Here is a 16799-nt window from a genome sequence, read left to right as displayed (position 1 = left end):
ATTAAAAAGCAGAGACATTACTTTGCCAACAAAGGTCTGTCTAGTCAAGGCTATGGTTTTTCCAGTGGTCATCTATGGATGTGAGAGTTGGACTATAAAGAAAGCTGAGCACTGAAGAACTGATGCTTTTGAACTGTGGTGTTGAAGAAGACTCTTGAGAGTCCCTTGGACTGCAAGGAGATCCAACCAGTCCATCCTAAAGGAGATCAGTCCTGGGTGTTCACTGGAAGGACTGATGTTGAAGCTGAAACTCCAATACTTTGGCCACCTGATGCGAAGAGCTGACTCATTTGAAAAGACCCTGATGCTGGGAAAGATTGAGGGCAGGAGGAGAAGGGGATGACAGAGGATGAGGTGGTTGGATGGCATCACCCACTCAATGGACATGGGTTTAGGTGGACTCCGGGAGTTGGTGATGGACAGGGAGGCCTGGTGTGCTGCTGTTCCTGGGGTCGCAAAGAGTCGGACACGACTGAGTGACTGAACTGAACTGAACTGAAAGGTGTTTAAAGAAAAAAGCAAAGGAATGAATAACACAAAAAGTCAAGAGAGGAGTTACCTTTGATAACAGAATAAGGGGAAAACAAGTAATTTCACAGATATTTCTTATAGTTTCTTATAGTTTTATTCAAACTTCTAAGTGTAATATATGTGTGTATTTTTCATATGTGTCAAATATTATTTAAATAAAAATGCTATGAATAAAACAAACAAGCTTTCAGGAATTCACATGAGAAAAGCTGTAAACATAGCAGTGACCCACACCAGAATCCTGATTTCTGGAATAATTAAACTTGTATGAACAAATTGCAATAAACTGTAAACACTAAAAGCCTATGGTTTATAAGTTTTCCCCCTTTAATGAGAAAGTCTAAACACACAACAAACCACAGGACATTCATATCACTGCTTTGCCCTTGGAAGCATTTTAAATTGCAGCTGATTTATATAAAACCTCTTTATATGAATGTTTCCACTAGACTTGAAAAAGTAAGTACAAGACTATAACTTTTATTTAGGATTTTTGCAGGTGGCCTTTGAGGCATGGAAAAGAGGACTATGCGAATCTGGTTCAAGTTCAGCTATAAATTCTAGAATTTTTGCTTTTCTCTTTTCACAAAAGAAACTTCTATCATTTCACAGGAAAAATAAAATTGTGATAGGATTATTATATCTAAATTGCTTTAGACCAAAATTGGTTTTAAATTATGTCACTCTTGGTATTTTTGATTTCAGAAACAATAAGACATCTTTCTAAAGGATGTCATATGAGGATCCCACTGGCCTCAATCACATCCATTTAGAAGAACAATTGTACCCATGGTATAGTTCTTCCAGATAGATAGATAGATGATAGAAAAACAGATATAGATGACAGATACATCGATAGATAGACGGGTGCCCTGATTATATACACGAAATCGTACATTTCCCATCTCTGGGAGCAGGAGAAAATACATATGTAGTAAACACCTCCCCACCTCCAGCAATAGTACAGGTAAAGGAATAAAGTTCCTGAGACAAAGCACCAGGCTCCTTCATTCATTGTCACTGCCATTCTATATCTGAGGGCTTAAGCATATATGAACCATCTTCTAAAGTAAATCATTAATGATGTTACACAGCTATATAAATAAAACACAAAAGCCATTTCAAATATAATTTACAAGCATGGTTCCACCCGATACCTACCAGAACCCTATGAGATATAAAGGGAAGATTTGGTTATTTCCATTTCACGGGCAACACTAAGTCATAGAGACTTGAACTAACTCTCAGGGATTTAACAAAACCTAGAGAGCTGGAAGATTTTTATTAAATCTCCCTGAGCCTTGATTTTCTCATCTAAAAACTGGGTATAAGAATCGTACTTATCTCATGGGGTTATTATGCAAATTGAACTTTAATATATGTGACCCCATGGACCACAGCCTGCCAGGCTTCTCTGTCCATGGAGATTCTCCAGGCAAGAATACTGGAGTGGGTTGCCATGTCCTCCTCCAGGGGATCTTCCCAAACCAGGGATTGAACCCACGTCTCCCACATTGCAGGTGGATTCTTTACTGTCTGAACCACCAGGGAAGCCCAAGAATACTGGAGTGGGCAGCCTATCCCTTCTCCAGGGGAACTTCCCGACCCAGGAATCAAACGGGTCTCCTGCATTGCAGGCAGATTCTTTACCAGCTGAGCTATCAGGGAAGCCCGTATGTAAATAATGCTGCCATACAATATGTTAGCTATTATCTTTGTTATGCAGGTTCTAGAATCGATGCTATTTTTATAATACCTTGCTAACAGTTACAGATTACCTGGTTCCTGTTTCAAGCTGTCAAAAATGTGACCCAGACCTAGTTCTGAATAAGAGAATGTTAGAGCTGGGAGACCTTGTAGAGTTCTATACAGCGCAACCTTACGTTTTTAGAGTCCCAAGACTTAGAAAGACCCAAGAACACATGGCTAGTTTGCTGCAGAACTGGGTCTAGCAACGAAGTCTCCTAATTCCTAATTTTCAATCTCTCCACACCAGCTAACAGATTTGGCTCAATGTCTCTAGAATCCTTTCCTTATTGCTGAGATTTGGTCTAATCATTATTTGATCTTAAAACTTTTACTGTCCCCAAATGTATCCATCCATAGAATCATTGAGTTTCCCCTGATCTAGTCACCTGGCCTTCAGGTAATCTAAACACTTTGGCTCCTGCTGTGCTTAGCAGTCTGCACACCTAAACAGCTGTCTGTCTTCACCTGTGTAAATTTCTCCAGCGCATTCATTTGTTTGAGTACGAGGATGATCAGGCAGAAAATTTTCACAGAAGTGGCTTTTTCCATCCTTGCTAGAATTTTACTTTGCAGTACTAGAAATAAACATAGGCTTTGTCAAATACTGTCTTCGAAAGACTTGACTACCACATTCACGTGTTTTTTTGTTAAAGTGCCCAGCCAAATATTCTGAAGTGAATTCATGTTAATAAATTTCATGAAGTCATTTATGCACCTGCAGAAGATTCGAAGCCCCCAACCTTTACCTCTTTCATTTATCAAGGTGTCTTAAGTTCCATCCACAATGATTTAGACCTTTCTCAGAAGCAGTTCTGTCTTCCAGAGCTCCTTATTAAAGTACAAATGTCCTTCAGAAAGCGACCACCTCGAGATAGCAATTTAGCATGATAAGCTGTCAGCTGGGCTCAAGTCCATGGTCTGTGGGAAATTGATTCAAGCTACAGGGCATCAGTGGGGACAGGGGATGAGAGGACAAGGGAAGACAGATGGGCTGGGGGTGTCCCTGGAAATAGAAGAAGGGGGGCACAAATTCACTTATAGGAGAGTCACTAAGGACATCGTGGGGGAGAAGGGAGATCAAGCCAAACCATTCTGTTCCCACTTAAAATATTTTGGAGGAGTAGGTGATACCAAGGAGTCAGATTTGCCTAAAGGGGTAGCAGAGGGCTTCCCTGATAGCACAGTTGGTAAAGAATCCTCCTGTAATGCAGCAGATCCCGGTTCAATTTCTGGGTTGGGAACATCCCCTGGAGAAGGGACAGGCTACCTACTCCAATATTCTTGGGCTTCTCTTGTGGCTCAGCTGGTAAAGAATCTACCCGCAATGCGGGAGACCTGGGTTCAATCCCTGGATTGGGAAGAGCCCCTGGAGAAGAGAAAGGCTATTCATTCCAGTATTCTGGCCTGGAGAATTCCATGGACTGTATAGTCCATGGGGTCACAAAGAGTCGGACACGACTGCATGACTTTCACTTTCAAAGGGGCAGCAGACAAGACAATCTTTTGGCAAGGGACCCAAAAACACTGAGTCACAGGTCACCAATTCAGCTGGGCTTCAGTACCATGATTTTGAAGCTCTCATTTTAAAAACTGTTAAAGCAGAACAAATTATTTATTGCCCTCTGTTACTGTACACAGTATTTCTAGAATAATAAACATCGCTGACTTGATGGACTTGAGTTTGAGTAAACTCCGGGAGATGGTGAAGCACAGGGAATCCTGGAGTGCTGCAATCCATGGGGTCACAATGAGTCAGACACGACTGAGTCACTGAACAATAATCACCTCTATGAGCTAAGAGAGGGAACCATACGGATGAGAAAGATCCCCACTTATTCTGGATACATGTCTAGACTCCCTAAGCCACTTAATGTGTATCCTGAGATTCAAGCAGAGAGGTATTTGAATGTTTATCTTTCCTCATTACAGAAGTGATAACATTTTCATCATGGAAAATGGAGACGTTGAAACTGATAATAAAATATCATTTCTCATCCATCAAACAGGAAAAAACCAAAAAGCCCAATAATACCAAACATTGGTCAGGACACAAAGAGATAGAAACTCTTACATACTGCTTGTTGCAGTCACTTTGATAAAACCTAGTAAAGCTAAAGATGTATATACTTGTAATCCAGAAACTCTACTGCTAGCTATCCACCCTATAGAAATTCTCACACTTTTGCACCACAAAACACATACAAAGATGTTTGTTGTAGTATTTTGCAACAGAAAAATAATGAAAACAATCATCTCTCTGTTTCTCAGTAGGAAAAGAGATAACTTGAGGACTAGTATAAAGTAGTCAAAATAAAGAACTAAAAACAAAACAAAACAAAAAATTTAAAGAACTATAATATCAACATGGATAAATATAAATAAAAACTTGTCAAATATTTTTAAAAAGTAAGTTATAAAAGGATATGCACAGTATGATACCATCTAGTTATAATCTTAACACAATGTGGAAATTGGCTAGGATACATACACATGTGGTAAAAATACAAGAAATACATGAGAATGCTGCAATAGCATACTAAATGGATTAGCTTAGGATGCTAATAACAAGAAAGCTAAAATAATAATGACAAATAAATTACAATTTCATTTCTTTGTCAAACTAAAGTTCAGGTAAACTACTCAGGGTTGAAACGGCAACTCTGCAAACATGACAACCAGCGTTTTTCTGTTATAGTTCCACATTCCTTAACACACAGATGCTGCCTGGTGGCCCAAGATAGCTCCTACCAGGAAAACCACAGTCCAACTGGTGCAAAAGGGGAAAGGGAGGGAGATCAACTTCTCCACTCCCTTCCTTTAAGGAATCTCCCAGGAAGTTGTGTATATAACTTCTGCTTTAATTCCACTGGCCAGAATTTAGTCATATACCAATACCTGGAAAATGTAATATCTATGGGTGGTGCTAGTGGCAAAGAACCTCCCTGCCAATAAAGGTAGAGGTAAGGGATCCAAGTTCGATCCCTGAGGTGGGAAGATCCCCTGGAGAAGGAAATGACAACCCACTTCAGTATTTTTGCCTGGAGAACATCATGGACAGAGGAGTCTGGCGGGCTACAGTCTACAGCGTCTCAAACATCTGACAAGACTGAAGGAACCTAGCATGCATTCCAAGCAAAGAAGTATCAAACAAAAAATTCTGATCTACTTCTGCAAAGGAAAGTGGGGGAAGAGGTAAGAATGGGACAGAAGCTGCTATCTGTAATGCTGAATTTCTTGTACATTTTAAAGAGAGATTTAAAGCCAATACGACACTAACATCTGCTCCATCTTTGTGATAGGTGCATAAGTGTCAGTTCTATGATTTCTTGACTTCTCTGATTCTCTGAAATTTTCATACTTCAAATGTTTTAAGGAAAGCATAAAAGATAAACAAAAGTTGGCTTTAGTCACCCCAAACATATACATGTCCACATATATTAAGTGAAAGTCACTCAGTCATGTCTTACTCTTTGCGACCCCACAGACTATACAGTCCCTGGAATTCTCCAGGACAGAATACTGGAGTGGGTAGTCTTTCCCTTCTCCATAGGATCTTCCCAATCCAGGGATCAAACCCAGGTCTCCTGCATTGCAGGCAAATCCTTTACCAGCTGAACCACAAAGGAAGCCCAAGAATACCAGAGTGGGTAGCCTATCCCTTCTCCAGGGGATCTAATACACACTAAAATACCAGCATTAACATTTTGGTGGCTGAGACTTCGGTCTTTCTCCTATACATATTTTTACTCAATCCTGTCTTTTAATTCTTACATAGTTTGTAAACTGCTTTTTAATTTATTGTGTCATAAGCATTTCCCATGTCTTTTAGAATTATTTTAAAAGGTAACATTTAGCAACTAACCCTATAATCCTAAGGATGTAATATAATTCAATTAACTTGTTGTTAAACATTTTAGATGAATTTTATACTTACAGATTTTAAATGTACATGTTTTATCTTCAGTTACTTTGTCTCTAGATGTTATTCATTTGCAGGTAAAAACAATCACTGGTACAATCCTCCTCCATCTCTAGCTATAATTCACAGCAGAAGTGATTTTTCTTTTCTGAAGAGTTTTTGTTTCCTAGTGTTCCCATCCAGGTAGCATCTATCTCAAAGCCTTTGGACCGATCTTCTGAGACGCAGCTGAAACCCCCTAAGAGTCAGAAGTTCTTCCGGCATGTTTGCCTCCCTCTCACGGAACTCTTTGATGTGTGCCTCAGTTCACTGGGAGCCCGTAGGCACAAGGGAGAGGCACATCAAGCCTTCGGCCCCTGTGGCTGCTTAGAGCCTGTTGTGGTCTGCACACCCATCTCTGCCAGGCCCGAGCTTCTGTAATGAACTAATCTGATCCCAGGATACCCCTGCTGCAGGTGAGAGCAGTTTTAAAAACGCTGTTTTGGTACTCTTGGTGAATGGTCCGGGTGCTCATTTTCCTTTAATGCTAAATTCAATTCTATGAGAAGAATAACTTATCACTCTTTCTCTCTTATCCACTCTCTCATGCATTTTTATTAACTTTCCATTTAAATAATGCACAAAAGATACCTTCCATAGCCCCTCTCATGTGTCACATTTTGTGATGCCAGCATCCAAACAGACTTTAGAACTTCAGATATTATCACCATGAACGAGAATTTACTGATGCATTTTCTATCTGATTTCCAAAAAGATCATTACTACAAATTCTGAAAAGAACCTATTCAAACAAAACCTTTCCAAGTATCCCCAAATTGATAAATTCACTCATTCAAGCCTCCTGTAGCTAGCGATCAGAAGGCCTCTTTGGCCTGTCTTTCTCCGTAGGTCCGCCCGTTCAGGCACTTAGAGGGCTCCCTTGCCTGGGGTCCTTCTCTGTTGTTTGGAGCATCAGGCACATAAAGGGGCCCCCCTGACTGGGGTCATTCTCTGTAGATCGGCACATCAGGCACTTAAAGGGGCACCCTGGGTGGGGTCCTACTCTGTAGTTCCGTGCATCAGGCGTTTGATGGGCCAGCCTCTCTGTTGTTCAGCTGCCGATGCTGGCCGTGAGGGGAGAGAGGCTATGGTGATGGCTCTACCCCCTACGCGTGACTCAGCAGTATCGCCTTGCTTCCATGGCTGCCTGGCTTTCCTCCACAGGCATTTCCCACCATAGTCTCCTCCCTCAGATCCCCTCTATTCGTCTCTCTACAGTCAATAGCAGCCCTCGCCCTGGGATTGCTCCATAATCCCGAAACTCCAGCTCCCAGCTGTTGTGCCTTCTGGTGACCTGTGTTCCTGTCTGGGGTATGTACGGCTGCGGCAAGGACTGTCTGATTCTCATTCCATTTAAGCTGCCACAGATCAGCTGTTTCACTCTCAGCCTTAAATGTTTCTCCTCTGACTCAGACAGTTGCCCAGATGTGGGGATCAGACCCCGGCTTCAGTTCCCCCACCCGCTGAGGGCAGGTCCAGCCCTACTAACACTCCTGTTTTCCCCCTAGGTCCTTCATCCTACTGAGTTTTGAGTGGGTCTATATATTCTTTTCCTCTGGACAGTACTCCTGTCTGCTCTCAGCTGGTGTTCCGCATGCACTTCTGTGTCTGAAGGTGTATCCCTGATGTATCCATGGAGAGAGAGGTGCTCCACATCCACCTGCTCCTTTGCCATCTTGTTCTCTCCTCTGATGTTGTTTAGTCACTAAGTTGTAACTGACTCCTTTGTGACCCCATGGACCATAGTCTGCCAGGCTCCTCTGTCCATGAGATTTCCCTGGCAAGAATACTGGACTGGGTTGCCATTTCCTTTTCCAGGGCATCTTCCTGACCCAGGGATTGAACCTATGTCTCCTGCACTGGAGGGTGGATTCTTACCACTGAGCCACCAGGGAAGGCCCTTTTCCCTGATACTCATATTATTAATCAGGTCCATGAAGAAAAACACATGGAGTCCCAGGTTCTACACTACTAACTGCATGGGAACCAGCATTCCTCTCAAGAGCCCACCTTCTCCTTCTAGTTCTTTCCCCAGACACTCACAACTAGCACTCCGTTCCCCTCATTACCTTTGCTCTTTAGGATTCTAACTACATATCCCTCCAATCCCATGCTCAAGGGCTCATCTTCCAGGAAGCCTCCTCTGAGTCCTCTGGCATCCAGATCTGTTTTATTATTACCACGCCTCCAGCAAGCACCAGACTGATGTCTACAAGAACAGTACAGATCATGCTAGAGTTATGCTTGGCAGATTTGTTTTTAAAAAATGGACATTGTAAGTGAAACCAATGATCATGATTCAATAAATATTTGTTGAATAAAAGGATGCATAAATCAATTAGTATGCTTCCAGATTCTCCTTAGCAGAGTCCTGAGCACACAGATTTCAATAAATTGTCAATTGATTTCCTTTTGTGGTATAAAACTATGACTGTATCAATAGATTTTCTTCAAAATAATTGTCACTGTTCTAATATTTAGCTAGATTACTTTTACTTAATATATATTTAGTTAAATATGCAATATTCAACTACCCTTTTTCATAGATGGTAGTCAGATTCACCCAATTTTGAAGATAATAGATGTAAAAGTTCTTTAAAAAAAGAATCTGTAGGCCAAGGTTCTCAAGAGACTCACTCAGGACATGACCCACACCACTGGAGCCCAGTTCATCAGAGGAAGACAAAATGACCCTCAAAGTGTCATCTGGCATCCTTTCCCTAGGTGCCAGAAACAGCACATTACAAGGTACCCAGAGGTTAAAACATTTCCCAAGTTGCATCCATAGGAAAATCTACAATCAGATGTTCTCTTCTTGCCTTATGGGATGATTTGTGTCCCTTCAAAACTCATATGATGAATTTCCAGCCCCCAGCATCTCAGAGTGTGACAATATCTGGAAACAAGTTCTTTAAAGAGATAATTAAGCTAAAATGAGGCCACTAGAGTGGATCCTAATCTGACATGACAGGTGTTCTTATCAGAAGAGGAGGTTAACACAGACATGCACACAGAGGGGAGACCATGTGAAGACGGGGGAGAAAACGGCAATCCATTGATGCAATCCAAGGAGTGTGTGTGCTGTGTTGTACTCAGCTGTGCCCAACTCTTGTGCAACCCCATGGACTGTAGCCTGCTAGGCTTCTCTCTCCAAGGAATTTTCTAGGCAAGAATACTGGAATGGATTGCCATTTCCTACTCCAGGGAATCTTCCCGACCAAGGGATCAAACCCACGTTTCTTGCACCTCTGGCATTGACAGGCAGATTCTTTAGCACTATAACCACCTGGAAAACCAGAGGAAAGAGGCTCAGAAAAAACCAACCCTGCCAACACCTGGATCTTAGACTTCTTGCTTCTAGAACTGCAAGAACATAAGTTTCTGTTGTTTAAGCCACTCAGACTGTGGTACTTAATTATAGCAGGTCTAGAAAATTAATACATCTCCCATGAAAATTCTTGATATGAATGTCATGCATTCTGCCTCATTATCAATATTATAATTATGAGCTGCTGGAGACTTGCTGACCAGGTTTAAAAATGGTATAGCAGTGACCTTGAAATTGACATACCTACTCAAATCTGCTTAATTGGCTCTTTCTTGCAGAGAGCATCACTGAACAGCAACTCTCTCCTCTCCCTCACCCCTTATTCTCTATCACACCACGTTACTAGTCACGTAGTTTATAGCCTAAGTTCTATCCTGGAATTCTCTCACTGTTGCCTGTCTTCCTAACAAGACCATAAGCTCCACAAAGGCAAGGAACCCTCTCTGTGTTCCCAGTACCTGGCACAGCATCTGCATTGAGGAACAAATATTTGGTGATTGAGTCTGCTTTTTACTTTCTGCCTTCTCAGTGGGTACAAGTTCCATTTTTTCTTTTTGTTTTCAATTTACTCAGCTCTGGAATACCTGGCTGAGAGACCTGGATTAGACTTTTGAGAAGGATGCTAAAGAGAAAGTGATGGCCTTGCTCAGTGTGCACCAGCCTGCCTGGCAGCAGCAGTTCACCACATTTTAATGATGGAGGTTTGGCGAGGGAGATGAGCAGGATGGGAGACCCATTAGAAGAATGATACAGCATTCAGAGGAAGGTTAAAAATGAAGCATGTGTTATAAATAATAAAACATGTCCAACTGTGCATATTAAGTTGTAATTCGATCTCTGGCTTCTTCTGACATTGATAAACCACTCAAAGCCTCCCCCTCATGGCTTCTGATGCCACGAGTGATGAACCCCTCTCAGTGGAATTTCTACCTTGTTATTCTGTACAAGCTGTTCTGTATTCTGCATGTGTGAAAAACAGACGATGAGAGCCACATGGAATAAACTGGACAAGCCCAAATTTTGCTTAAAATTGCATTTAGCCAGTTATGAAGAGATGAAAGTATACTTATAAATGGGACATGAAAGGGCAATCGGAGCAGAATAGTTTCTGGGTTCTGGGTGACACCTAGACGTTCAGTCAAGTGCAGAAAAGAAGTGAAGTGCTCAAGATGTCAGAAGCCAAGCATCCAGGTCATAGAGCTGCAGTTTTCCCCATTCAGTGCTTGTAATAGGGAAGGACAAATCCGGCTCCATATTAGATCTGTCTGTTTTACTTTAATCTTTGCATTCTATTGCTTTTGCTTTCAGTTAAGAATGTTGTCTATAGCATGAAGTATATAGGATAGGCCATTCTCAAGGCTGTGACCATTAAGACTATGACACTTTTCCATTTGTAAGTTGCAAAACAGAGAATAACATGTCTTGTTGGAGGTTTACAGGAATATCACAACCTGACCTACGTGGACAGCTGTAAAAACAAAGGATTCCTGCACCAAGAAATTTGCAAAAACCAACCACACTTCTCTCTCATTGCCTTTAAAAACACCTTGCTGAAACCCTCTGGGAGTTCACGGCACAAGCTACCCATCTCCTTGCATGGCCCTGCAATAAACCTTCCTCTGCTCCAAACTCCAGTGTTTTTCAGTTTGTTCAGCCCCACTGTGTGCAGACACAAGAACTTGCATTTGGTAACATATTGACTTGGTGCCCCACTTATTCTGAAGGAGGAAGTACCTCCTCCCAGGAGTCAGAGTTTAGGGAGTTCCGCTCAGGTGTCTGGGCAAGCAAGAAGGGGCTGCTCTGAGTTCCACCTGACAGCTTTCCAAACTTCCTTTTAAAACAGCCCTCACAGCAGAAATGTCCCTGAATGGTTCTCCTCATTTGATCAAGAGCATTCACTTCATCACTTCAATTCTCTTTTGAAAACTAGCCTTGCTGCTAGTTGTTCCTCTGTCATCAGGGCTTCAGATCCAGCTAAAGCCCAGGCCTGGGATCTGACTTGGCCAGGGGCATCTTCACTGCCCTGGAGAAAAAAAAAAGGTCCCTCCTTCCACCTATTCACCAGATTCCAAGATGCCTCCCAAGCCCCCTCTGGTTCCCACATATCTGATTTATTCCCTTGGGAGCCACAGGACATCTGCTGAAGCAACTAAACATATTGGTCAGTTCTACCCTAAAGCACTTCACTAAATCAGAGAAACAAAATCTCAGCTGCCTAAGTATAGCAGTGGAGTACTTCTTCCTCCTCTCAACACTCCCACCCACCCCTCTCTGGTCACTTTCACTTCAGAATGTGTTTCAGTGAAATCAAGATGAAGGATAGTCAAGAACAGAGTCAGGAATTAAAACAGGAAAGGAAGAGTGAGAGAAGGGAAGGAAGGAGGCAAACAAACGCAGTCCAGGACGAAAAGCCTAGAAGGTCAGTACATACATTTCCCATCACTTGGGCCAGCTGGGAACCACCACTCACCCCACAGTGGCTCCTGACACACAGGCAGATGGTTGTGCAGAAGTATCACACAGCTAAAGGCAGCACAGAGTCGACATCCTGAAAGCTCAAGGTCAGTCTGTAGCCTTAATGCCACAAAAACAGGAAAATCAGACTTTCATCTTGGAGTTTTCTACTTTTCAAATAACTCTCATCAAAAAAAGCAAGGTGGGGTGGGGCTGGAAGTGCGCACACAAAAGCTTAACAAGAGTTTATCTTCTGAGTAACGGGGGAGGAGTTGGAAGGGAGGGACTTGGACCTTATACATTTTTATAAAAAGTGTTAGGGTAATAAGTGGTTTTCTTCTGCCTTTTGTGCTTTCTATATTTTCCTTTAGAAAGTATTTCCTTCCATAATTTTTAAATAAATAAACATTCTTCTAAAGAAAAGGAAAGATGTTTTCACAGGCATGATCACACTTAATCTTCTCAACAACCCAGTGAGGTGAGCAGAGTACATGTGGCTCAGGAATCAGGGTCACTCAGATTTGGCTTATGATCCCTCTTTTCACATCAATCCACTGTGGATTGTGAGCAAGAAATTTGACCTGTACAATGATAATAAAACACAGTATGTCAAACTCCTAGGAGAATTACAGCAGATACAATATATTAACCCTTATGAAGATGAAGAAGTATGAATAAGTACTCAGTAATTAGACGTTATCAACATTATTGTTACTGTTATTTTTTTTTAAGTTAAGAGATAAATCCTGAACAATATAGCAACACAGATAACAGCTGACTAAACCCAAACCAGACTCATGTTCATTGTGTGGCCACCATTTTGCATGCAGTAAAATAGGACTGTCCACACTGTCAACCCTCCAGAGTTTCAGATTGGAACAAGGCATCCAGAGCATGCTCTAGAATCCTCCTCAGAGAGAAACCTCTGTGAGATCTCTACAGATGTAGACATGGTCTGCCCAGCCCCGAACACTTCCCCATGCAACCCAAAGACCTTTTGGAAAAAATAATGCTGTTTAAAAATACTTGAAAGAAACAATACCTGTTTCTGATGGGCAGGGGCTTCCCTGGTGGCTCAGATGGTAAAGAATCTGCCTGCCAATGCAAGAGACCCAGGTCCAATCCCTGGGTCAGGAAGATCCCCTGTAGAAGGGAATGGCAACCCACTCCAGTATTTTTGCCTGGAGAATTCCACAGACAGAGAGAAGCCTGGCAGGCTACAGTCCTTGCGGTCACAAAGAGTGGGATACAACTGAGCAACCACCATGACAGCAGAGTCAGAGACAAAGATTTGAAGGAAAAAATATTTATGTAGATGTCAGTCCTAACACTGACTCCCCATTGAAGATTTTTTAAAATATTTGGTTATGCATAAAAAGAAGTAACAAAAAAGAGAGCGCTTGCATATTCTCAAGCCCGCTCTCTGATTTGACATCAAAGCAAATCTAAAATATACTAGTATTTCACTGCACTTTAGGGAACCCTTGATTGTTTTTATTTTAGAGAGTATGAAAGTGAAAGTCACTCAGCTGTATCTGACTCTTTGTGACCCCATGTACTGTACAGTCCATGGAATTCTCCAGGCCAGAATACTGGAGTGGGTAGCCATTCCCTTCTCCAGGGGATCTTCCCAACCCAGGGATCGAACCCAGGTCTCCTGCATTGCTGACAGATTCCTTACCAGCTGAGCCACCAGTTTCCTTGAACATCCATTACACCATTTAGATTGAGTGCTAAGTTTTCCGTATTCCAGGTTTTCTAGGTTTTTCTGTTCCAGTCTGGAGCAGTTCTCAAAGAGGGTTCACACTGATAGTGCCAGAGACAGACAGCAGAGGCAGGGGCAGGGTACGAAGGAAGACCTGGCTCTCTCCCCGCGAAGAGTGGTGACCCCGGTCTTGGCCTGTTGTTATCCAGGGTACAGAGCACATTCTTGTGCATTATTCCACACCATCCTCTCGACAGTCCAATAAAAAGCTAACATTATTAGCCCCATTTTTCAGCTAAAGAAACTGGAGGCTCAGCAAATTGAAGTGATTTTTCTCAAGGCCATCAGACAAGGAAAGATATAACTTGAACTCCATATCTGGCACCTCTCCCACTTCACCTCAAATGTTGTTTGTGCCTCTAATTCCCAGGCAGAAAAGAGTTTTCCATTTCACCTCTCTAATCTCCTGGCACCATGGCCGTCACTCCCCCTTACACGCTCCCCTCCCAAACTGCAAAAGCTCAGGTAACAAGCCACAGCAGAATGCCCCGATGCTTGCTGGAGTTGTGACGATGCTGACAAAGTTCTTGGCAAGCCCTTCTCTATTCATGATCAATGGGACCGTAGCCAGGACAAGCCTTGCTGGCCCTGAGCTGATTTCGGCCATGAACAGGCGCACGTAATGTACATGTTCGTTTGTATGCTGAGCACAGAAGACAAAATAATTCTGCACCATGTCCATTTTTGTGCTGTTAAGGCGTATGGTTGCTTTGCAAGCAAAACAGTAGATCTTTCATTTGCCACTGACATTCCACAAAGTGCTTATAATTCAGCATTAGCTTATCAGCCATCCAATCTCCCACTCTAGGGAATGTGTCAACCATCAAAAGGAGTGGGGGAGGTGTGCTGCATCTTAATGGCTTTTATTTCATCTGACTTACTTTCTTAAGGGCATTTAATCAATGAGGACAAGTAGTAGGCAGATTTTTAAATAAATGTGTCACTTTAGGTTAATCCACAGCACAGTTGAATGTATTTGTTTATGCGACTCCCAAATATGTCTCTCTGTTGCTCAGCAGAATTGATAATCTGTAAATCAAAACACGTTATAAGTGCTTTTAAACTATCCCCTCAAGGAACAACTCTATTTGACCTGCCAGAATGGGAGATGTCCAGAAGTTTCAGGTACAAGGGTGCTGAATGTCAGAGCTACTCAGAATGCTTGAGTGAAACGCCAGTTCCATTTTCAACAAAGCTTTCTATTCATTCTTGCTTCCTTTCTTTCATTAACCAGGTGAATAATGTGATTTTAAAAAATGTATTGGGGATGACAAAGAGGCTGGCAAAAAGATGGTAAGTGGGGAAGCAAAAAGGACTGCAGGAATTTTAATTTATTCTTAGGGCTATTATTAAATGCAGGAGTGAATAAAAATTAAAAGACGACTAGAATGATACTGATGGGACTTGCATCATTTTGCATTGATTATACCAAAATACTGGCTTCTGTTTATTCTGTCTGCTTTTTGCATCTTTAATGTGGCCCAGACAAACAGAGAGGAGTTGTAATTGCATAAACTCAGGTCCCACGCCAAAGAGAAATTGCTTTTGCCATCCGTTATCAGCTATCTCAACTGTCAAAATATGATTGTCACATCGGCTGGAAGTGTATTGGCCAGGCTGTGATGTGAATGCAGTTTTGTTATTTTAGATTGATTTTCTTAATGCTGGCCATAAGCGTGCCCATGTGCAGGCTTGCCAATCTTTTCAGTCCTTTTAACAAAGCTTGAACTGTGTTGACATTTGTCCCCAGGCAGCAGTGTCCATTCAGAGTAGGACCTCTGCTGAGGCTTTTGTTGGAAACAAATAATCTCTTTCTTCTTCCTTTCCTCTTTTTTTTTCCTTTCCTTTTCTTTAAACAAAGAGTGTTTACCAAATAAGATCGAGACTGTATGATCCTTTTGACACTGCAGCTAACGAAAGTTATTAATATTCCAAGGGTTTCCTAGCAAGAATCTATTTAATGGTTTTAGGAATCATTCGAATCCCAGGTGCAGCCTTCACTACAGTTCTTTATAGATAGCAAAGGATATCCAGAGCTATGTGTGTGACATTGCAGAGGACACTGGAGGTTGATAAAAACTCACTGTATTATATATCTCTTTCTCCATTTCTTTACTGATGGCCAAGGAGAAGATGGCATTCTTGAAACAGGGAAGAGTCATTAAACTGCTTGTGAATGACTATCAGAAAAAAAGATGATGCTCTTCATTTCATTTTAACTGAAAATCATGACATTTAAATAAGGACATGTAATCTCTCTGCAGGCCTAGTCAGGGCTCTGTGGGTTTTCTAAATGTTGCTTCTGCTGCCATAAGGTGCCAGGACCTTGGAGTTTCAAAGACATCCGGGGAGAGAAACCCAGCCCTAAGTGCACCTATAAACATCCATAATAGCCAATTTACAATGGAGTCAAGTCAGAATGGATATTCATGTGCCAGCTTGTAGGACAATTCAGCCCTCAATCCTGAGACAAATTAAATTCATCCTTGTGCATCCTAGTGGTAACGTACAATTAGCTTTCAGAAATGGTCATATATTTTCTCATCCTATAGGAGCCTTTGGAAATTTCAAGGGTAACCTCTCCAGTTCCCTTAATGGTAATCTTAAGTGTATTTCTGCAAAGTTACATAAATCAAACCATTTGGTAAACTGTGTTGTAACCTTTTTAAACATATCTTCCTGTTAGCTTTAACATCATTATATCCCATTGTGATGAAAATGGACCCTCTGTATCCAGCGATAATGAAAATAGCTCCTTTATGCAGTTTCTGCATGCAATTATCCAGGCTTTTCTCAGACTCCAGAGAAATCTAAGCTAATTGCATTGGGACTTTCCTACATTTCCATAAATTCTTTGTTAATTTTTCATGAGAAACTGTTATTGCAGTTGCCCTTAAAGTTGCCATTGTATTCAATCACAGAAGAAGTCATTATGGAAACAGGGCGATTTGCTGGTGTTCACCAGTCGTGGACTCCTTTTGATCCCTCTATCCTCAGGTAAGGTGGAGTTTTTC

At 41.8% G+C, this 16799-nt stretch overlaps 1 protein-coding gene and 1 long non-coding RNA gene across 6 annotated transcripts in view; one reads left to right on the top strand and one right to left on the bottom strand.

Moving 5' to 3' along the window:
- Nucleotides 1-16799, bottom strand: part of LOC147368975 (uncharacterized) — a 724353-nt gene that overhangs the window by 677930 nt on the left and 29624 nt on the right. The window lies entirely within an intron of this gene.
- Nucleotides 4761-8576, top strand: LOC147368976 (uncharacterized). Its single transcript, XR_015167042.1, has 3 exons — nt 4761-6654; nt 7457-7549; nt 8358-8576. It is a non-coding gene; the product is annotated as an uncharacterized LOC147368976 (long non-coding RNA).

The sequence above is a fragment of the Bos grunniens genome, chromosome 7 (genome assembly GCF_055505025.1).
Source record: "Bos grunniens cultivar Pamir isolate PY7600 chromosome 7, Bosgru_T2T1.0, whole genome shotgun sequence".
Taxonomy (NCBI): Eukaryota; Metazoa; Chordata; class Mammalia; order Artiodactyla; family Bovidae; genus Bos; species Bos grunniens.
This window is presented reverse-complemented; position numbering and strand designations above follow the sequence as displayed.